General features: G+C 42.2%; 1 protein-coding gene across 1 annotated transcript in view; it reads right to left on the minus strand.

The window, feature by feature from the left end:
- The window catches only part of SPIDR (scaffold protein involved in DNA repair), a 1,727,376-nt gene that overhangs the window by 447,623 nt on the left and 1,256,283 nt on the right, over positions 1–23,470 (minus strand). The window lies entirely within an intron of this gene.

The raw sequence follows: 23,470 nt of genomic DNA on the forward strand, positions 1-23,470 counted from the left end.
CATATTTTTATATTGTTGATTTATGCTTCTTATTCAGAAAATGTGTGTTGTTGCAGTGCCTGTTGCTCTGTGTTTAAGTAGCAATGCTTTAATGACCATCAGGTAAGCTTGTCTGAGATTTTAAGATGCAAGTAAGTTTTAATAAGGATACTTTTAAAGAATTACCAACATTGAAAGCTTTTTTGTTGTTGCCATGCAGAGAATATTTACACAACTAGATGACGTATAAGGCTTAGGTATTGAAATGCATATGACAGTTTTTGTAATAAAGGACAAGATTACAGTATTTTCAGAAGCTTGTTACATTTGTTGGAGACTTGCAGTCATCTTTACAGGCTTTACCCGTAAACTAAACAGAATGCCAATATATCATGTGTGGTCCATAACCTTTGCAGGAATCCTTTAAGCAATTTATCTTGAGCTTGTTTCTTGTTTGCTGTTCATTTTTCACTTTGATCATGTTTTCCCCATGATAGTCGTTGTCAGGCAGCAGGTCTTTTTTGGATAAGAAACATTTTTACAAGTGGGGGTATCACAGAGTTTGCTACTTTCAGCATGTTACTTGGTACTTTTATAAAGCTGAATATAAATTATAATTAGAACTGCAGTGCAAAGAGAAGTGGTTCGAGTTGAGTGCTGCTTGTTTTTTTATACTTGATTTTGACTGGCATTCCAGTAATGTATTTAAAACGTAATTTAATTTTTCATGCCTCACAATCTTTGTGTTTCCATCTAGATATTAAGTAAGCTGTCATGTAGCCAATGCATTGAAATATTTTTTTTCCTCTATACTTCATTTTGTTTTGATTGGACTCTCATAATGACAGTTTGGCACCCATGGCAGCATATTTAATTTAAATCCCAGTTTTTGTTATTTTAAGCATAGCTCTGCCCCTTTCTAGTTGGCCACACCCCTTCAGCTGTCTCCTGCAGCCCCCCCCCTTTGATTTGAAGTGACCGTCCACCACTGTATCTTGCAGCTAACAGTATCAGAGTGTCAACAGAAAACTACCATTATGTCAATAACTACATCAGCATGCAGAGATGGATCCATTTAGGGTCCATAACATGGGAGAGCTTGTTCAAGAGGGTATGAAGGATAACCTTATTAATATATCAGGACAAGTGACCCATATTCCAGAACTTACTAGGGCATAACAAGCTTCTTTTGTGAAGAATTTTGTGACATGTCAACAGTCTTTAAAGGTGGAGGGTCTTCTCGATGGTCTTAACTGCAGTACCCCTTTTAGGAACAGTTTAGCGGGTAGTCTGGATGCCAAGGGAGGCTCCAGAGGAAGGCAGGCAGAGATAGCAGACAAATGTGCTTTCACAGATGAGTATGACAGCCCTGTCTGCATAAGTTCACACAGGTAAGACAGGATTAGAGAAATATCGCTTTCCAGCGGGTCCAACTGTCATTTGTGACACCAAATGAAAAACCTTTTCCATTTAGAGAGACAGGATTTCCTTGCATTAGGTTTCCTGGCCTCCTGCACAACAGTGAGCATATCCTCGTTGTATAGGTGTCTGAATGGGATCAGAATCCTATCAGCCACAGGGTGAGGTGCAAAGATTTCCACTGTGGGTGTATCTGAGTCCCCTTTTTCTGTGTGATCAGGTCCACTGAAGGGGGTAACTTGTGGTGATTGCCCTTGGACAGCTGAAGAAGAAGAGGGAACCAGTGCTGTCTTGGCCAGTAGGGGGCCACCAACAAGATTTTGGGCGAGTCCTGCTGAATTCTCAGCAGGACCCTTTGTATCAATGGGAAGGAGGGAAATGCATACTGGGATTTCCCCTTCCAGCTCATGGGGAAGGCATCTGTTGTTCATGCCTTGGGGTCTGGTGTCCTTGTGCAGTAGCCAGGAAGCTGCCCGTTTACGGAGGAGGCAAACAGGTCTATCTCTGGAATACCCCACTTGTGAACCATAGTCAGGAAAACATCTCTTTGCAGCATCCATTCGTGGTTGTTTGAGGAGGTACTGCTTAGGTAATTTGCCTGGTTGTTGTGTAGGGATGGGTTGTAGGCTGCCTGGAGGGTGATCCCCTGCACACCTGCAGAGCTAGTCTGCATAGAAGGTAGGATTTGGTCCCTCCTTGCTTGTTGAGATATCATAGGACTGTGGTGTTGTCTGTGAATATCTTTAGAGGATCCTGCTCTAGATATGGCTGGAAGGCCTGTAGAGCCAGAAGAATGGCCCTCATTTCTCTCACGTTTATGTGGTCTTGTCTGAGTGTGTTTGTCCACAAACCTTGTATCTTCTTTGTCCCCAGAGTCGCTCCCCAGACCAGGTCCAAGGCATCTGTGTACATGGTTTGGGAGGGAAAGGGTGGTAGCAGAGGCAGACCTAAGTTTTGGACTACCTGGCCCACCCACCACCTCGGCTCCTGATGTAGGCAGGAGAGCAACAGGATCCTGAACTCCAGTGGGTGCGAGTGTTTGGTCCACACTGACCGGAGGTACCATTCCTCATGTGCATCCTTGCTAGGGGCAACATGGGGATGGTAGCTGCCTTGTAGCCTAGAAGTCTGACAAATTGCCTTGCAGTCAGTTCTGTTGATTGAATAGCAGAACTGAGGTGGTTCTGAAGGGATACCACAGTTTCTGCTGGAAGAAATTTTGGAAGGCAGTCAGACACTACCTGCCCTATCAGGAAAGGGAGGCCTTTGGCTGGAAGACTGGGATGGCCTGGACAGAGGAGGTTGTCTTCTATTGGGTCTTCTAGACTGGGGAGCAGCAAGCCTGGAGGATTTCCTGATAAACTGGGTCTTGGACGGGTAGTTCCTCCGGAACTTGGGAACAGGTGAGACCAAGATATGTTTCAAGTCCTGTAATTCTTTACCTTTCTGTTGTAAAGGTTTGAAAAGGTCAGCCACTTTTTCACCAGAAAGTGCTGAGTGATCCAAAGGTGCATCCAGGAGTTTGGCCCTGTAATCCTCTGGGAGAGGCTGTAGTCATAGTCATGAGTATCTCCTTAATACTGAAGCTAATGCAGCTGACCTGGCTGAGGCTTCAGCTGCATCACAGCTACACCTCAGGGAGTGAATATTCACTTGAGAGATGAGAGCCATCAGGAAGACAGGGAGGCTTTAGCTGCACAGTCAGGGATGTCTTCTCTTTAGAAGGTTCTTCCAGGAGAGCTAGAGAGTATTTGGTCATATGTGTCTGGTAGTTTATGGCTCTAAATGAGAGGGTGGCCGAAGTATAAATTTTCTTTCCCAACCTCTCTATGGTCTTGCTGTCTTTATCAGCTGGGAGGATAGTAGTGGTAGGCAGCAGTTTGGAGGCTCTGTCCATAGAGATGGAAATAGTGGCCGAGTCAGCAGGGGGGCATTTAAGGAAAATTTTCTCAATCTCAGGGACTTTATACAACCTGTCTGCTCAACGGGGAGCCAGAGGTTGGGAGTCTGGACTAGTGGAGGCTGAGGCAAAAGCATCCAGGAAAGCAGGTTGAATGGGAAGGATAGCAGAAGGACTGGGAGTGTCCATTTGGAAAAGGTCATAAAACCTTTTCTGAACATCAGACATATCCGAGGATTGCCACTTAAAGTGGTCTTTCATTTTATTAATAGTTTCCTGAAATGTAAGATCCTCTACAGGGGAGTCAGGTTCAACACAGCTCTCCTCAGGAGAACCATATCCCAAGGGGGATGAGATCTGGGAGGAGTAGGAAAGAGAATCCTCAGAAGAGTCAGACAATCCCTCTTCCTCGAGCTGCTCTACCCTCCTTTCTTAGGTAGGAGGTCTGGGACTAAGGAGGGTAGGAACAGTGGCAGAGGGTTCTGCTGAAGGCCTAAGGGCCATAAAGGCATTGAATAAGTTCTCTCTGAAGGATGCCAATCTGGCATGCTTTCAGAGTTAGGGATAAGGTGTCTTATCTTCTGTTTTTTCTTTTAAGGTCTAGCCAGAATCTGGCTAGGAATAGGCTTAGGGTCAGTGATCGGTAGAGCGTAGGCAGCGTCCAGTGAACTTCGACTGAAAGCTGGTTCCCCATGGTGTCTAGAGAAGGCACCAGTAAATCCTCTGTAGACGTGTCATCCACTTGTGATATTGCGGCTTCCTCAATGGTACCCACTATATCTGTATTGGCGGATGCCGGATCCCCAGTCAAGCTAACGTCGGCTACAGACTGCAATATATCTGACAGAAGCGTAGCAGAAGAAGTAGGCTGTGAGGACTTGGCGTTCTTCCTAGGCAGTTCAGACGGGGCGTCCGATGCAGCCTCCATTCCTAGCACTAACTGTTTCAAATGTTGATTTTTCTAAGTACAGGTTTAGGGCTTGTAAATGGTGGCGTAAGGTCTTCGGGATGAACAAACGACAAATGGAACAGTTCTCGTGGTCGTGTTCCCTGCCTAGACAATAGAGACACTGGTCATGCGTGAGTTTGTGGGGAATCTGCCGACCGCACTTGCACTTACCAGATGACATTAACTGACAATAATAAACAGCAAGTAGGACTGAAAGAATCCCCAACAGGGTACTTAACTGAGTCTTTTTCGATCCAACGTCCGCGAGAGGCAGGAGCACCTGGCATATGACTGGTGGCTGAAAAGTTCTGAGGGCTAGTGCGTGCAGACATCACTTTTATGGCCCACATTCCAGCTGCCACGTCAGACATCCAACACACCTAGAGGGACTGAAAATCCTTGGAAACCTGGCCAGTAAAACTAGAAAGGAAGAAGGGTAAACCCACATGTAGAATACGGCAACACTGGAACAGAAGGACATCTAGGTACTGTATTCTATAACTGGTCTGATAACAACTGAATAAATGATGGTATCTGAGATTCCATGCTTCTTGTAAGATAGGCACAGCCAAGGCATCTGGCACAGAAAGAAGCACCCCACCCATTTTCCTCTTTCAGTGTAATGAAGGGAGTGGCGATTCTGCAGTGATGTCTGCATTCTCTTGCCTCATATACTATACATGCTTTTACCCATGCATGTTCATGCCATTGGGAGCGATGGTATTATCATACTCCCCTAGGAGAAGGTCTACAGCTCTGTGGACCATCTTACAACCCTGGCATGGCCCTCAATCTTACAAGGGATCAGGTTGGTAAATCTGTACATTTTATAAACAGTAGCAGCTAAATGTATATTAAGTGAAAGGTCATCATCTACAAGGACTTCAGCTTACAGTTGTTCCTAGTCAGTGATTTATATAACTCTGCTGGTGGCAGTCTGCTTGCAAATCTTGAAAATAGGTTGTGTGTGTTAACATTCAAACAACCTACTATGAGATGGGCACTATATTCTGTGAATGTATCCATTTATCCAACTGACAAATGAAAGAACGAATAGGAAAAATACATTTTACTTTGTTGCTGCAAACCTTTGGTGGCTGGACAGGGTTACAGCAACAGTTTAAAACAGCTAACAAATAGAATATATGAAAGGAACAATGAAAGAAAAATCAACCATTTATAATAATAGTAGTAATACATCCATGATATGGGTATAGGAAGTACTAACAATAAACTTTTTTGGATTAAACAATGGAAAGGAAGACAAAAATGAAAAGAAAGTAGAAACAAGAGCAACAGAAGGAGGAAACAGCAATTCAATCTTGCAGCAAAGACGTACTTTTCAGAGAAAGAGTGGATAGGGGAAAAGGATCACCTAATAAACAGGTGGCAGAAACTATGAGAGTTGAGGAGGCGGCCACGGTAGTGCAGGGGTTAGCATTGCCGGCTCACAGCAAGAGGTTCTTCGGTTCAATTCTCGGCTGGGGTGCCTTCTGTGCGGAGTCTGCATGTCCTCCCTGTGGTCGTGTGGGTTTCCTCCGGGTGCTCCAGTTTCCTCCCACATCCCAAAGACATGCAGTAGGTGGCTTGGACACTCTAAACTGGCCCTAGGTGCGAGTGTGTGAGTTCCTTCTGTGGAAGGTTGGGCGCCGGGCTGGCAACTCAACACTGTAAAACTCCACTGCCAATCATGAGTGGACAGATGATCCGCTGTGGCGACCCCTAACCAGGAAAAGCCGAAAGCAGAAGAAGAAGAAACTATGAGAGTTGAGGGCCTTTAAAGTGGCATAGAATTCCTCGAATGATGGGATAAGGGGAGGGGACAGCTGCCTTAGGCTTGTTTCAAGTCAGATAGGCACTTACCGCCCTTCTCCTAGTCAGTTATGTCATATAATACATTTCACCAGCAGATATGGAATGTGAATATTCTGATTCTCTCTCCTGTAGGTGGGCAAAGCACTTAGAACGTTCACTACACTACATCAATTCAGTTTGTCAAAAAGTGTTTTGATAGACATAATTCCCTGATGTACAGTTTCTAAGAAAGAAAAACACCTTTTTTGATGTGCTAGAAGCTGCTTTCTTTAGAGAAAGGAGGTTACAGTCACTGCCTCACACATAATTAACTTAATTGCATAAAACAAATCCTCAATCATTATATCTTGCACGAAAAAAAGTGGGTTTCAGTGACCTCTTGCCTGAAAGAAATGTTTTCTGTCAAAACAGTGATTTCTGTCATGCTCAGTTAATTATGTTCACTGAAATGCTTTTCTGTGAACTGTGACTCAAAATATCATACTATGCCAACTTATCTTTACCCTCCAAGAATTATTAATTATATTATTTACCTCACCCTGTCATATTTCAGAGCTTAAGCAGATGTTCATGGTTTCAAAATTCAAATTCATCTAAGAACATACAGTCTGGCATTCAACACAGGGGATTAAGGCTATGAGCTGTTAATTAGCTGTATGTTGTAAGACCAGGGTTTGATTCCCCCAGCCCCTTTCTTTTTACCTATACTGCGACTCTTAAAAAGTCACTTAAACCAGACAGTGTGCCAGTGTAATTGGGAAATTGGGCTAAGCTCCTCAGTGGTCCCAAGGACTGCTTGCCTAGCAACTAAATATGAAGAGCAACAATGCATATGCAGTCATAATGAAGTCCTACAGGATAAGCGCTTTTACTTTTTTATCAGACGTGGAGATAGAAGAACTAAGAACCACTTCTCTTGACAACTCACTTTACAGCAAGTGTGTGTCAAGTGTCTCTTTCTTCTCTTCCGGCATTCTGCTAGTAGAAACATTGAAGTAGTACAGGCATGTATATATGGAAGCTGGTATCATTGTGTGATTCCAACAATGTGTGTTGGGGATCAGGCCCATACTGCTGTGAGAACGGCTTAGGAAATGAGAGCTCAGCAGGCACTCTTCCTTTCAGGGAGAAGTTTGAAGATGGTCCACAGTGCTGCAGACCTGCTTCTAGGGAGTGTGATGATACTGTAACTCTCAATGGCATGAATATACATGGGTCAGAGCATATGTAGTCTATAAAGCAAGTGAATGCAGATATCACTGCAGAATCTCAACTCATGTCATGGCACTGAAAGACAAAATGGGTGGGCTGCTTCCATCTGGGCCAGATACACTGGTTCTGTCTACCTTGCAACAAGCATGGAATCTCAGATACAGTCACTGATTATAATGGGTCAGTACTTCAAACTCTGCCTCAAAGGACTCTTCATGATGGCTTTTTACAGGCTACACTCTCTGGATGGAATAATGCCTGTCTAACCAGCCTGTGCAGAAGGTATGTGCAAGAGAGACAGAGATACACACACACATTTGTGAACACGTGTTCTCACTCGAACAGGCACACATATACATATATGTATATAGATGTTAGTAGTGGAGTTCAGCAACACAGTTAGACAAAGGTAACAACCAATAGCAGAACAAGTAGTTTACATGGTAGGTTAAAGAAGGACCAATGAATTAAGAAACTACAAAAAATGTGCAACTAGGTAGAGTATATATTGTACAAGAATTGGATAAACACAAATTCCATTTCTAACTGACTGTGTGTGGTACTAAAGTAAAACTGACCTACTGATTCACTGTCCTCTTACTCTAACACCAGTGGGCAATGTGCTCATAATCCTTTGGTGTCAGCTCTATGCTGATGCAGACTGATAAGATGTGGGGAAACATCATCTTCATAAAACTACAAAATAGTAGTTATTTAAGTAGCCAGTTCTGTTGGCATACAGAGATAAAGTTCTAACTATGACCCAGACAACCAGAGTTCAAATACTGGTTTAAGTATCTGCAGGAGCCTAGCACAGGGGAAAAGAAAAATGACAAATCTTAGCCTGCTCATATTTTCATTGGGGGGGGGGTGTCTGTGCATACATTACATAGGTGAACTCCAAGTGGAGCACAAAGATCACACAGAGGTCACATCCTGTAATGGGAGGAAAGACCAAATAACTGTATTATTTATTTATTTAAAATGCATTTATTTATTTGCATTTCCTTACCGGGATGGTCCACTGGGCCAAAAAGTGCCCATTTTCAGTGGAGGCCGGGGAGAAAAGCTCCATAGTGATTTAAACAAACAACAAATGTATCAAATACAGCAAATACAACAACAAGAGCTGACAATGAAATAGGTTTTTAACAAAGTAAAATTAGGCAATGAGGCAATACAGTCATAAATAAATCTATCTACTGATTTTACAAGTATAAGTAATTGCAGCAAAGGATTACTAGTCAGGAGATAAGAAGGACTAAGGAGGTAGGTAGGATGGAGGAGTGAAGCAGAAGTGGCAGTGTGGGAGAAATAAAAGTTAAGTTATGGAGTGTGAGGAACTGGCACATGAGCACAGCCACTGTGAGGACAGATGTTGTTTTAAGGATTTTTTGAAGAGAGATGCGCTGCTAGTAGATCTTAGAGCTTGTGGGAGAGAGTTCCATAATTTAGCAGTGGAGAAGGAGTGGAGCATTTGGCCAGTGGAGAGGTTAGGTTTGTTAATTTACAAAAGCATTTGATTCTCGGATCGGATGGGGTGCTTGGGTGATATGGTTTAAATAGAGAGGAAAGGGCAGGGCAGCAGGCAGGGTTGAATATTAGTTTATGGGCTGCTGTTAGTTGTATGTATGTGAGATGATGGGGAAGTTCTAGCCAGTTTAGTATGTGAAGAAAGACACATTGGTGGGATGAATTTTTGCAATTTTGTTACAGCAAGAATTGAGCTTGGATTTTAGATGGGCTTGTATGTTAGTAAAAAGAGGAGCACCGTAGAGGAGAGATGACAGCAGGAAGGAGGAAGCAAGTGACACTTTTGAGGAGAAAATGAGGAATGTTTTGTGGCGGTATAGCATGCCCAATTTTTGGTGAGCTTTTTTAATATTGTTGTGAATATGCAAGTCGAAGGATAAGTGTTCATCTATGGTGACTCGTAATAGCTTGGTATGTGTGACAACCTCAATAGTAATGTTATCCTGGGAGATTATGGAGAAAGAATCTTTATTTATAGTAGTGGTCGACTTGGGGGGTGACTAGCATAAGTTTTTTTTTTTTTTTTAGGGTTTAGGGCAAGATGGTTGTTAGTCATTCATATTTCAGTGAAGGTGAGTGCTGACTGGGTAAGTTTCAGGAGTTCAGGAGGAGAGCTAGCACTGCAAATGATCATAGAGTAATCTGCATACCAGATGACTGTGCCTTGAGAGAGAGAGTAGAGTGGAGTGGAAATCATTGATGAAAATGTTGAATAACAAAAGCCCTAGAATGAATCCCTGGGGAACACCAGTAGTAGTATTGAGGACTGGAAAGAGACAGTGTAACCATTTTGTAGCTTGTTGTCTGACTGTGAAGTAGTTGGAAAACCAGAGAAAAGTAGAGGGCGACATTCCTAAGTTGGTGAGTTTACTAAGGAGAAGAGAGTGGGATATAATATCAAAGGTCTAGAAAGAGAGCAAACTAGCTTCCTGGCATCCCAAGCATGATTTACAGATTCACAGAAGGATATTAGAGCTGTAGTGGTGCTATGTTCAGGTCTGAAGCCATGCTGGGTTACTGATAGTAGGTTATTGTCTTGAAAGTAGTTAAGGAATTGGGTGTGGATACATTTTTTGAGGATCTTTGAGATGGGGGTAGAATGGCAATGGGCCGGAAGTTGGAGATATCAGTGTTGTTTCCACGTTTGTGCAGTAGGATGAAAGCATTTTTCCAAATGGTGGGAACATAGGACTCTTGAATGGACCTATTAAGAAGTCCACTGACAGGGTATGCTATGGAGTTTGCTGCTATTTGAAGGAATTCTGGGGGCAGGTAATCAGGGGCATTGGTGCATGGCTTTAATTTTTGGAAGCAGTTTCTTTACTGTGGTAGTAGGGATAGGTGCAAGAGAGAAGTTATGTAAGCGGGGGGGGGCATTAGTAGTCTGGTCAGATGGGTTTGGATGATTATGAGGGAAGCTGGTGGTGAGGTTAGTTAATGGTGTTTATAAAATATGTGTTGAAGAGGGTGGCTATTTCTTTGGGAGTTTTTTCTGGATAGGGACAGGGGTTACTGCTGGATCTTGGGTGGAGAAGGTTGTTTATTGAGCTCCAGAACTGCTTTGGATTTAGTTTGTGTTTGTTTTGTAAAGTGTGGTAGTATTCTTTTTTGTCCTTAATAACTAGGCGCTTTACTTGGTTGCGAAGTTGTTTATAATTTATAAGGTCAGAATTATTTTTGTGTTTTTTCCAATGCTTCCAAGCTTTGTCTCTGGTGGCCATATTCTGTTTAGTAGTTCCAGTGAGCCATGGGGTGTGTTTAGGTTATACTCCTTTTTGTCAGAGGGGTGCTAGCCTGTTTAAGATATTTAAGAATGTAGAGTTAAAAAAATTCAACTGCTTCATCTAGGGGAAATGTTTTAGGGGAGCCCAGTCAAAGTTGTTTAGAGTGTTGTTAAAGGATGAAGGGCAGAAGTTGGATAGATTTCTAACATTCTTATATAGATGCCTGTTTAATGGTGTTGAGGTGTTATGCATAATAAAGGCAGGTAAGTGGTCACTGATACTGTTTGGGAGAGGTCCTGTGGTGGAGATTTTGTTAGGGTCAGAGACCATGATTCCAATCCAAAATTGTTCCACAGTTACAATTTTTTGTTGGGTCTAGTAATATTGGTGATTAGCTGGCTGTAGTTGAATAGGTTTATGCTAGAGGGGGAGTTCTGTTGTGAGAAGTCTAACCAGTTAATATTAACATCCCCAAGAATTATAGTTTCTGTGGTTATATTGCTGGATGTCCCAAGCTAGGATATCCTCTAATATGGGGATGTTGTTGCCAGGGGAGAATTTACAGGACAATGATGCAGAGATTTTTGTATTCATTTATTTTTAGTAAGGTTATTAAGATTATGGCAGTAGAGAAGTTGGGTATAGATGAATTGTATAAAACTATTTGAAGGTGTTGGGATAGATCAGAGCTACTCTACCACCTTTCTTGTGAGGCCTTTATAAGCGTAGGCATGCAAAACCAGGAGGAAGGAATTCAGAGTTTTTAATGTATGGTTTTAGCCAGATATAATATCGGGTTTGTTATGTGCTATCCAGGCATGGAATTGAGGAACTTTATTACGAATACTTTGAAGGCTGATTGTTGTTAGATTTAAGGATTTGAGGGAGCTGTGTGGGTTCAGAGATGAAGTAGGGGGAACCAGGATTAGGATGGATATCTCTGCATAAGGTTAGTTTAGAGAGCTTATGTAGGACAGTAGAGTTTTATAGCTTTTTTTCTTAGGCTATGGTATATGTGGGTAGGATGGCATGAGTTGAGTTTACAATTTGTGGGGCTTTGGTTTAAAGCATAGAATGCTGTCTATTGGGTATTAGGTTAGGTGAGATATCATGGTAGGTACTGAAGGGTAAACTATGGGTGGAGGTTGTGGAGGTGGGTTTTTGGTGGAAGTCTATAAGTTGAAGTGGGGTAAGTTTTAGTAGGAAGGTTAAGGGTAATAAGAGGGTGAGGGGTATAAGAGTGAGTCTAAGTGGCACAGTGTTGTAGTAGGTAAAAGTGTTGTAGAGTTTTGTAGGTTATTGGGTGAGGGGTACTAAAGGAAGTGTAAGAAGTAGAGAAGGTGGAGGAGGAGGAGGCAGTTTGTAACTGAAGTTATTAGAAATAGCCAATGTAAGTTGTAGGTTACAAAGGAAAAGTGTGTGGTGGGATGTGACTGAATGGGAGATAATGATGGGGTGGTCCTAAGGTGAAAATAAATGTAATTGAAATGGGGGTGTGTGGCAATGGGGCTAGGGTAGGGTAGGGCAGTGGAGTCAGCCCGAGCGCAGAGAGGGCGAATGGAGTGGGGTAGAACCAAATCGCACACCCGGCGAGAAGAGAAAAACAATCAGGGAAGAAAATAGGAGAGAGCTGCAATTAAGGTAAGTTTCAGGGGTTGTTGGAAAAGGAATAAACTACATGGGAAGAGTCCTACTGCAACATGCAAAAGGTTCTTAGGGTGTCAAGAAAAATGGCGGTGCTAATGGGCCTTGAGGAGCTGGCAGATAGAGAACTGAGTTCTGCAGCGCTAAACACTAGGTTAAAGGTACTTAGGGAGGAAAAGAGTTATGGCAGGGAATAAGAGAACAGAGGAAGAAAGCTTTTAATAGGGAGGTAGAGAGGTTAGAAGGGGAGGGAGACCAGTAAAAGAAGCAAGCTATTAAATGGGAGACTAGTGAGTTAAGACCCCGGCTGTGTGCACACCAATGTAAGGACAGTTAAGTTAAATACAGTTATAAGGAGCCTTGTACAAACTTCCAGATTAAAGGCTTCCTTGTACTTAAATGGGATGTAATGGTTCCTTTGTATGGAGCACCTACACTATAATCTGGAGGAAGCAGTCTCTTGCAGGTAGGGTGTTATATGTCTTCCCGCATGAACTATCTCGCAATGCAGTCCTCACAAGAAGATTCAGAATGGGAGGAGGGCACTGTGCAGAACACAGGTAAAAGCAACAAGTGAACTGAAAGAGAGGGTGAGAAAAGGGATATTAGAAAGCAGTACACCAAAACCAGCGAAAAAATTTATTAGAAAAGGCAAATACAGCAAGTAAAGGTTACATAAAGCATCTAATAAATCATATAATTATTCAAAAAACAATACTCCTGCATGTAGGCAGCAATGTATATTGCAGAACTAAATTAGTGGCACACTTGTGTAGCTCGTACACTGGCCATGTGGAATATGCTGTTACTATTACAGTCAATGATTGCCTTTTGCAAGAAAAACCCAGGAAAATGAAGTGTAATAATTAAATGCAGTTTTAACGAACCATTAGTGCGAAAAATGAGCAGGTGGGATAAGCAACAGTTGACTAATTATAGCTGAGGTAGGTCTATACCTAGGAGGCAGCTATCTAAGTAGTGCTCAGGGTGCCTCTGGAACACTATACTGCAGTCCTGTAAAAAGAAATGGCCCAAAGTTTAGGACTACCATATTTAACAATGATGCTGCACTCATTTGGGCACTGCGTGCACATAGTGAAGGCCCAGTGCACACCAGCCTTCTGAATGTGGCTGAGCATGCATGAAAAACATGTTCAGTCATACCCAGTGGACAGATGATGACCCCCACTCCCAGCTAGCTCAATCCTTGCTCCAGGAATGAATGAGCTTTAAGAATCTTTTGCAGGGGGGTATAAATCGGTTCATGATGCGTCTCTGAAGGCAGGTCTCAAATGTCAGCACATGAAACCCAATGCAAAAAAATAAAAAAAGTCATTACTCATCACATAGGTGTGCTCACTGATGGTGTGGCTTACTGCTAGTATAAGCAATTTTTGCAGCACTTTGCCTCAAATGCCTTTTAACTATCAGTCCTCTCCTGGCCAGTCAGTCCATTAACTCCCAATCGCCATGGAGAGGGTCATGTAGGAGAGATTGTCATCTAGAAAGTTATCAAAAGTGGTTCACATTTTCTTGTTTACTGCCAGTTCCCTAACAAGCATGCATCCTCCTGGGCACTGGGAAGAAGTGTACAACGGGTTGCCCACGGTCATCTGTAAGGAGTGTTGTTCACTCCAACCGACCCTGCCCTCTGCTTGCAGCACGATCAGTGGTTTCTCAGGTATCAGGAAGCTCTCACTGCCCAGTGGGGGGCCCGGTGAACATGAGAATCCCCTTCAGTCCCCAGGACAGGCAAGCAGGCCAAGCCCTATCTCCTCTCTGCCCGGCTCATCTGATGCCAGGACAGCTAACTGAATTCTGGTCAAGTGAGTCACAGTTAGGGCTCCATTCTTCTGTACCACTGAGTCAGGCTTACAGATATAATAAGCATGTTATTAGAAGTGTTTTAACACCATTAACAGTGGCCAACTGGGTTGGGAGTGCCTTCTGTGTGGAGTCTGCATGTCCTCCCCGTGGTCGAGTGGGCGTTTGAAAGACATGCGTTGAATGGGCGTGCCTTCGTTGAAGTTTGGGCATCAGGCTGGCAACTCGACACCATAAAAAACAACTGCCAATCATTGGCGGACCGGAGTTCTGCTGTGGCGACCCCTAACTGGGAAAAGCCGAAAGACAAACAACAACAACAGTGGCCAACTGCAAATACTAAAAAGATCTGCCACAACACCCACCACCTCCATATTCTGAAGATGTTTCCATTAGACCACTGTGACCTCTGGCATGTAAAGCATTAACATCTTTTCCAAGTCAGATCCAGCTGTGACATGTGACTGAGTTCAAAGTGTGAAACAGGTGTACATTTGTGCTGTTTATTTTGGCTTTTTGTTAAACTCCACTAAAAATAAACCTTTACTATGCTGTGCATTACTGACTGTGATCCAAAATCCATCCATCCATCCTCAACCCCTTTTCCCATTTTGGACAAGGGTCGGGGTATCACTTCAGCAATGACAATACAAAATGGACAGTTATAAACTGAGTGGTTGTAGATTCCAAACTTATGAGTGATACATAACTAATATATTTTTATCAGATTCCTTTAGAGCCAGAGATTCTCTGCATCTGTCCTTAAGGTGACTTTCCTTATTAAGACTGTTACAGACAATTACCATATTTTTGTCACCTCAGCACTTACTACTGTCTGTGAAATGAATTCTCTCTGTCCTGTCTCACATTAACATTATGATTAGTGCTTTATGTTATATCCAATAAAACTTATTTATGAAATGGCTGAAACAGATATAGTACACACACACACTCTCTCTCTCTGCGTGTGTGTGTATGTGTATGTATATATATATATATATATATATATATATATATATACACATACACACAAACACACATTTTTCTGTCTAGCTAGCTATATAAATGGTTGCAGTTCACTCTCTGGCATGATGAATTTTATTAACAGGGTGAACTGCTGCCAGTTATCCAAAACACTCTTTGCTGATTGCAGAGTTTATTCAATGGTGAAAGATCGGTTATTCCATCTTATGTATGGGATACCTACTATATGTGCGCGCACAGATACACACACACACAGACACACACACAGACACACACACACACACACACACACACACACACACACACACACACACACACACACACACACACACAAACACACACACACACACGTCTATGGGTCCTGTGAGTTTTGTCAAGCCAGGTATGATTTGACTGAGGCATGGGTCATTGACCCAATTCACTGAAACTTGACTAATTAAGTGTAAAGAAATGGGAAAGCCCAACCCTGAGGACACAGGCATGTGGGATAACACTATGACTGCATCCCAGAACACTCATGTTCAAGAAGTGACATGGACACTGAAGGGACGGGTTAGGGACTGTGAGGGTGTAGCAGAAGCCATCTCACCCATCCTGGGAGAAACAGGCTGTCCAGGCTTGATGCAATAGCAGAATTAAGAGGCAGGTGAGCTCCAAGCAGAAAACTGTATACCACTTGGTCAGGAGGTTGTACATGTGTGGAAGCACACATGCACCTCCTGAAGGTAGCCACTGTGAAGTTTGCAAGGCATTCATGAGGTGGTGAAGATTAGGGCACACTTCCTCGCAGAACTATAAACTACATTAGCATGCTCAGTCTCCTCAGTACCCAGTGACATGGATCTGGTTTAGCGCAGAAGAGGCTAAGGCAGGTCCAGTGAATGAGGACAGGACATGGCAGCAGCAACTGATTATCAGGTGTGTGTGTGTGGGGGGAGGGGGATATGGAGAAGGGGGTTGGAAAAAAAATCCCTCCCTGGGGCGCACTAAGTCAGGTTTCACTGAATCAATCCCGATGGTGTGAGATTCAATGAAACCTGATAACATGATTTCTTAGGTATATATATATATATATATATATATATATATATAGAGAGAGAGAGAGAGAGAGAAGAGCAACACACACACAATAACTGCTTGATCTGCAGCTTATGTCTTCGTTTCTCCCATACCACAGCATACATATACAATCCACCTAAGAATTTCCTAATGACTACTCAAACCATTCTTGAATTCATAATCTGTTTTCACATTAGTCATTTTTCAGAAAGGATGCTCCAGTCATCTAGTACACTGTCTGTGAAATAATACTTTAACATATCTCGCTGTGAGTCACCAAATTTGTGTCTTCAAACTGTATTCTCATATTCTTTTAAATTTCCATTCCTAAAGATGGTACCTGTGCAGACTCATTTGTTTTCTTTATGGCACTTTGACATTTCAGTCAAGTCTGCCACAAGCTTGCTATGCTTAACAACTAGAAATGTTAAGGTCTTCCAACCTCAATTTACGTGAAGTCAGGGATGACAACATACTAAATTTGCTGTCTTCCTCTGAACTATATCTATGCCTTCACAAAGACTGACACTTCCAGAATTCCAAGCAACAGTTAAGGCATCATCTTATAAAGAGGGATAACAACTGGAGATGCCTGTATGTATTCCAGTACTGCACAGGTCTTCCTTGCGGTTTGCTTACTTTATATTGCATGTACTGGCCACTCTTATCCCAATACTTTTTAACGGCCACCACTATGGGTTTCCTTGAACTATCAGGCCCATTCTTAGCTTTGTGATTCAAATGCATGACACTTTCCATTTTCTGCTGCCACATTTTTAAGAATCGTCCAGCCATACCAAGACTCTTTCCATCCTTTCTTTTTTAAAAGCTTTATTGCATTTTTATATGTACGAACATACAAAACTAAGATGTGATACTGCCCTCAGATAAAAGTTCAGTAAGCCCTTCATACCCTCCTCCAATCCAGCAACAGTTTCATTCCACTGTGCCGTAATGAGCACTCAGGACTTGACCACTATGGCACATGTACCTTTACTCCATGTCTATGAAAGCTCACAGATGACTGTAAAAGAAATGTGCTTGCCTTTGCCAGCAGGCTCTTAAAGGTCTTTTTCCCTAATATGTATTAGATTCTTCCCATTAAATATTTTGTTGGGCATCTTGATAGCATACTAAGACTATACTAATTCTACTCTGCATCATGTGCAAATACATAGGGAAAAACAACAGGTTAAAATATTTAAATTAGTGACATTAGGTAAACAGTATTTAAATGTAAGGGTGTCTGAGGGGTAGTCAACTATATTTGGAGCTTTGGCTAAGGCTTTGTCTGGATGGCAGCTTCTGGGCTGGGTCTTTCACTACTTCAGCAACAGTTTTGACCCTGGGTCTATATGTGTAATGATGAACGGAACAGTCATCGAAAGGCTATTCATCGCACATAGACCATCAAAACTTCTTTTTACCAAAAGGCCAAATGATTGTAAGTAATTTCATTGAATGATCATAGCTGGCCAACATAAAGGAAACGGAACGTCATTCCTGTCATGAGGATCCTGTGATCTCACAGTGTTTCCTGGGAAAAAAACGTGGGGCCTTATGGACCCTTTTTCAGATTACTACTTCTGATATTGTGCTAGTTTCTGTGCTACAACAGCACTATTAAGATCAGTAACCTTTTTCTTACCCTTTTGCTCAAGAGTATCTGGGGAGCTGATAATCCAGTGGTTGAAGTAGTGTATTGTTGTAGTAAAGGAGTGCAAGACACCAGTTCTTACTTTGATCCACAGAACATTTTGCAAGATTTTTTCTTACGTTTTAGTAGCCTGCTTCACTTGTTCATTTGCATGTGCTTATTTTGGGCTTACTGTGGTAAACTAGAATGATCAGAATTTCTATTTAGGCACAAAATTGTGAAACTAATGGCTTCTAAAGTGATGTTCACTACTTGAAAATAGAATCTCTAGAATGCCAAGATATGCAAAAAATGAATCCTTTTAGAATCATGCTTAATGTTAAGTTCTTCAGCTTGGCCATTTAAAGGACCACTACGGGTAAATGACGAAGAAAACATATATTTTTTATCTTGCAATGATTTACTACACCTCCCAAAGCTGCCTGCAGCAAAATAAGTACTCATTCCTAATTTTATTTTGTTTTTACTCTTGTCTGCCCTCATGGGGGCAGACATTGTGATTCCTTTGGAAAGCTAAATCTGTCTCAATGCACAGACTGTGAGAACAAATAGCCCTACCATTTGTTGTCAGACTAGACTTCCATTCACTTAGAATGGACCACCTGAAAAAAACTGCCAAGTTTGAGAGTCTGCAGCTCATGTGTCATTGACTGGTATTTGCTGAGTTTTACAAATGTTGTTCCTATTGATGTACGACACATTCTCTGAAAGAAACTTGTAAAAGTGTCAACAAATTACTGAGATAAAAAAGACTTTTCACAAGGAGCAGTTTTGCAAGTTTCAATTCCTGGCCAAGTTACTCCTCCCATCTCCCCTCCTTCAGTGGGCTACAGTCTCACATTTCAGGCTTGGGTAGATTCAACTATTTTGTCAGCTTTGCATGACAATAGACATAAAAAAAACATAGCCTGTTGTGCCACAAAAACTGTTCCATTATATGTCTCTTCACTTCTGAATAGCATTTCCCCAGGAATAAAAAAAAAAAACACACACACATCAGTCCAGAGTTTGGGCCAATCTATTCATTTCTTATTGTGCACAGTAAAACATTCAGTTTATAATGCATTCTGACTGCTGACATGGTTATCTTATAGCAAAACCTGAACTTATGGTATTCAATGCCAAGCTTTACAACAGTTCTCAGTTTCTTAACAATGACCTCACAAGCCTCTGATGTGACCCAGTACTTTGTCAATATACTGTAAATACATAGATTAATACAAATATTTGTGCACATATGACACGTACAATAATACACACATACCATCATTAAAACAAGATAAATGCAATATAAATCATATCAATATAGTTATGATTTCTAGTTTATGACCCTGTTTGTCTATGGAAACTTCTTTTTGAATTTATGTTCAAGCAGTTGTATATTTGTTGTATATTATCTTGTTTAATTGTTTCTCAATATTCTAACCACTGTGTATGCTGCATCAATTGTAAAACTCTGATTTTACTCCTTGTATATTTTCTATGCTCTTTGTACAAAATAGCTATGTTTGTATAATTTATTTTTATTATTTTTTATAATTGTTTACTATGTAACTGGAGCTTTTCTCCCCCAGCCTCCACTGAAAATGATCATCTTGTGTCCAGTCGGACTAACCTGGTAAAGAAATGGAAAATAAATAAAAAATAAAATACACTAAGAAAATCAATCAATATACCAAGAAAAATCCAAAACTTAAGAAAAAAAACACAGAAGGAAGGAAAATGTTTCCTTGATGCTGTCATGAAAATCCCACTCACTTATTCAGATATTATGGGCAAACATATATATATATTATAACATATATAATTTATTAGGTAACACAACGTACCCAACACACTAGTCATAGGCGACTCTATAGTTAGACACACTGATGTCCCACTCACCAGGCTAAACAAGGAGAAGGTTACTGTCAGCTGCCTGTCAGGTGCCAGGATCTGCCACATAACCCATGCACTCAGGTCACTCCACAACCAAGTACAAATATGACTCTGTCATTGTCCATGTTGGTGTGAATGACCTGATACATGCCTCCCTGGACTACATGAAAAGAGACATGGAAGAACTCTCCGATCTTGTAGCCCAGGGAGGTATGACCCTAGCCCTGAGTAGCATTCTGCCATCTCCCAGAATGATACCGCAGTACAAGGACAAAATGATTGACTTCAACAACTGGCTAAGCTTCTGGTGTCATTCTAAGGGGATCCAGTATCTGCCTGGGACGACATGGTTGACAGACCTTAATGCTTTGCCAGAGATGGCCTGCACCTTTCACCCATGGGATTCTGGATACTGGCTAAGGCTCATGCTGCCCCTATAGTGCCTTTTTAGACAGGTTTCAAATGTAACAGGAACAGGCAAGCAAAAACTGAGGGTAATGCTACGTAATGCTAGAAGTCTAAATCTCAAAATGCACTCACTCAAGGCACTCCTTAAAATGGAGAACATTGATACCTGTGCAGTGACTGAGACCTGGTTCAAGGCTCCAAAGAGCACCCCTGCACGACCAGGCTATAACTCATACCACACTTTTCGGCCACGTAACCTGAACATCAAAGGCGGAGGTGTGCCCATATTCATTAAGGATATCCACACCTCCAGGCTAGTTGCTCAGTATAATGCATCAGAGGTTATCCAAGTGCAACTAACTCTGGGCAAAACTGCAATCCAAATTGTAGCTTGCTACAGATCCCCCATCATGCTCCAGGATTCCCACTCCTCTTTTTTTGATATACTGGAAAATATTAGGGTTCAAACACCCTAATAATGCGCAATTTCAACTACCCCACCATTAACTGGGAAAACTACTCATGTACCAACTCCTTCGCTTAACGCTTTCTGGAATTCATAAATTCCAGTGCCCTGGATCAACTTATTCACACACCCACCAAGGGCAATAATATCCTAGACCTAGTCATTACCAACATGAATGACCGGTGTTCCACACCCGAAGTCAACTCCTTGTTGGTCAGATCAGACCATAAGCTAATCACCCTAGATATCCACATCCCGCCCCCACCCCACATTAAGGAAACCACGGTAAAAAATTATTCCATAGCCAACTTCATGCTTCTTAAGACAGAAGTGGCGAACTTCATGAAACCCATGCAGACGGCCAATACAGTTACGACTGCTGAATCCTACACAAATGCACTCTATAAGCACTTACATGAGTGCATGGATCGTGCTATCCCAAACAGAACCAAGAAGCTATCATCCAAAAAAAGGAAGCCAATCTGGTGGTCCCCTGCCATAAACAAACTGTACAACAGAAGGAAGAAACTGTTGCAAAAGAGAGTAAAATCCCATGAGTGGTGGAGCTCCCTGGTCAGCCTCACTAAGACGCTGAGATCCCTTATAAGAGCATCCAAAGCTAGCTATGAAAATAAAATCGCCACTGATACTAAGGACAACCACAAAGCATTCTATACCTATGTCAAGAATCTCAATGGCACCCAGATCTGCTCTGAGTTACAGCACAACTGCATGAAAATTACAGAACCAACTGATATTGCCAACATTCTGGCAGATAGGTTCAGTGCTAACTTTACCACCCTCTCACACCCTAAAGGGCCCATATCTATACAGGAAGAATGCAGAGTCCCTGTAATCACAACTACACAGGTAAAAGCTGCACTCTCTAAAGCCAAAAACACAGCATCCATGGGACTGGACAACATCCCAGGCTGTGTTTTACACTAACTTCAGAACGAACTGGCTCCCCACCTAAGCACCATGTTCAATCATAGCCTCACATCAGGCTTTGTGCCCACTGAATGGCACACAGCAACAGTTATCCCACTCCACAAAGGGAGAGCCACCACTGATCCCGGGAACTATCGTCCTATTAGCCTGATGAGCTTGGTCTACAAGGCCATGGAACGTATAGGTTCATAGGTAGGTACTAGGCTATCGGCCCTGGGGCCTATACAAGCCCAGCCAAAAAGGTAACCTGGCTTTTACCACCCAAGAAAATAATTTACCTGTGCCACTGTTGAGCAGAGCCACAGAGGTGATCCCTGGGGTGAATTTCCTATTTCCCATCCAATCATCAACATTTTTCTTGAAGAGTGCTAATGAAGAGCTTTGTTTGATATAGATAGGTAGTTTATTCCAGAGTATGGGAAGTCTCTGGGACAGGAATCTATCCCTCCGGCATGTTCTGTTTATTGTGGTGACAAAGTTTAGGTCCCAAGAGCGTGTAGCTTGGAGGGATTGGGATTTCTTTAAGTGGAGCATGTCAAAAAGCTCTGGGTTTGACATAGGTTTGTATGTTAGGCAGAGATCACCTCTGAGTAGGCGATATGCGACGAAGTAAAGCTGGAGTTTTTTGAGACGGTCTGCGTAGGGCATCTGTTTGAGGCCGGTAATCCTCTTTGTGAGGTATTTCTGTAGCCTTTCCAGTTGTTGTAGATGTCTTGTGAGGTACATACCAAAAAGGGCATTGTACTCTATAATGGGTCTAATGAGTGATGAGTAGAGGGGAACAATGACCTCTTTTTTTTTTGGATAAGAAGCCTTTTGTGATGAGGTGTGCCACATAGAAGGATTTCCTGACTACTGTGGCGATGTAGAGTCTTACAAACAATGAAAAATAAAAGGCAGCTGTTGCAAGACAAAAGCGACGCTTGGTAGATGGTAAATCCTTTATAAGCAGAAAACTCCAAATCCAGAAAAAATACAGACAATGTTCATCCAAGATAAAGCAGTGCAAGCAAACACAGCAGTAATACTGCTGTGTTTGCTTGCACTGCTTTATCTTGGATGAACATTGTCTGTATTTTTTCTGGATTTGGAGTTTTCTGCTTATAAAGGATTTACCATCTACCAAGCGTCGCTTTTGTCTTGCAACAGCTGCCTTTTATTTTTCATTACTGTGGCGATGTGATTATCAAAGGAGAGAATACTGTCCACCTGTGTCCCAAGGTCTCTTATCACACTTTTGGTGTTAAGTATACTACCGCCCATGTTGTAGTTCATGGATACCGAGTTTTTACTAAAGGGGATGACAATGCACTTTTTGGCATTGAGCTTGAGGCCATGGCTTACCAGACATCTGTCTCAGGGAGGCCCTTTTGTAAAAAAAAAAAACTCTGTACCTGTGAGCCACCACATAGGTGGTAGTCTACTTAACACTGAATGTGTGATGAGACCTTGGGACCCAAGTGGACAGTAGTCTCTCCTTTGATAATCGCATCGCCACAGTAGTCAGGAAGTCCTTCTACGCGGCACACCTCATCACAAAAGGGTTCTCATCCAGGAAAAAAAAAAAAGAGGTCATTGTTCCCCTTTACTTGACACTCATTAGACCCATTATAGAGTACAACGCCCCTTTTGGAATGTACCTCACAAGACATTTGCAGCAGGTGAAAAGGCCGCAGAAGTACCTCACAAAGAGGACAGCTGGCCTCAAACAGATGCCCTACACTGACCATCTAAAAAAACTCCAGCTTTACTCCGTAGCATATTGCCTACTCCGAGGTGATTTCTGCCTAACATATAAAGCTATGTCAAACCCAGAGCTGTTGGATGTGCTACACCTAAAGAAATCCCAATCCCTCTGAGCTACATGCGCTAGGGACCTAAACCTTGTCACCACAATAAACAGGACATGCTGGAGAGATAGATTCCTGTCCCAGAGACTTCCCATACTCTGGAATAAGCTACCCATCGATGTCAAGCAAAGTTCCTCATTAGCACTTTTCAAGAAAATATACCCCAGGAATCACTTCTGTGGCTCTGCTCGACAGTGGCAGAGGAAAATAACTTTCTT

The sequence above is a fragment of the Protopterus annectens genome, chromosome 3.part0 (genome assembly GCF_019279795.1).
Source record: "Protopterus annectens isolate FY-2018-M chromosome 3.part0, PAN1.0, whole genome shotgun sequence".
NCBI lineage: Eukaryota > Metazoa > Chordata > Ceratodontiformes > Protopteridae > Protopterus > Protopterus annectens.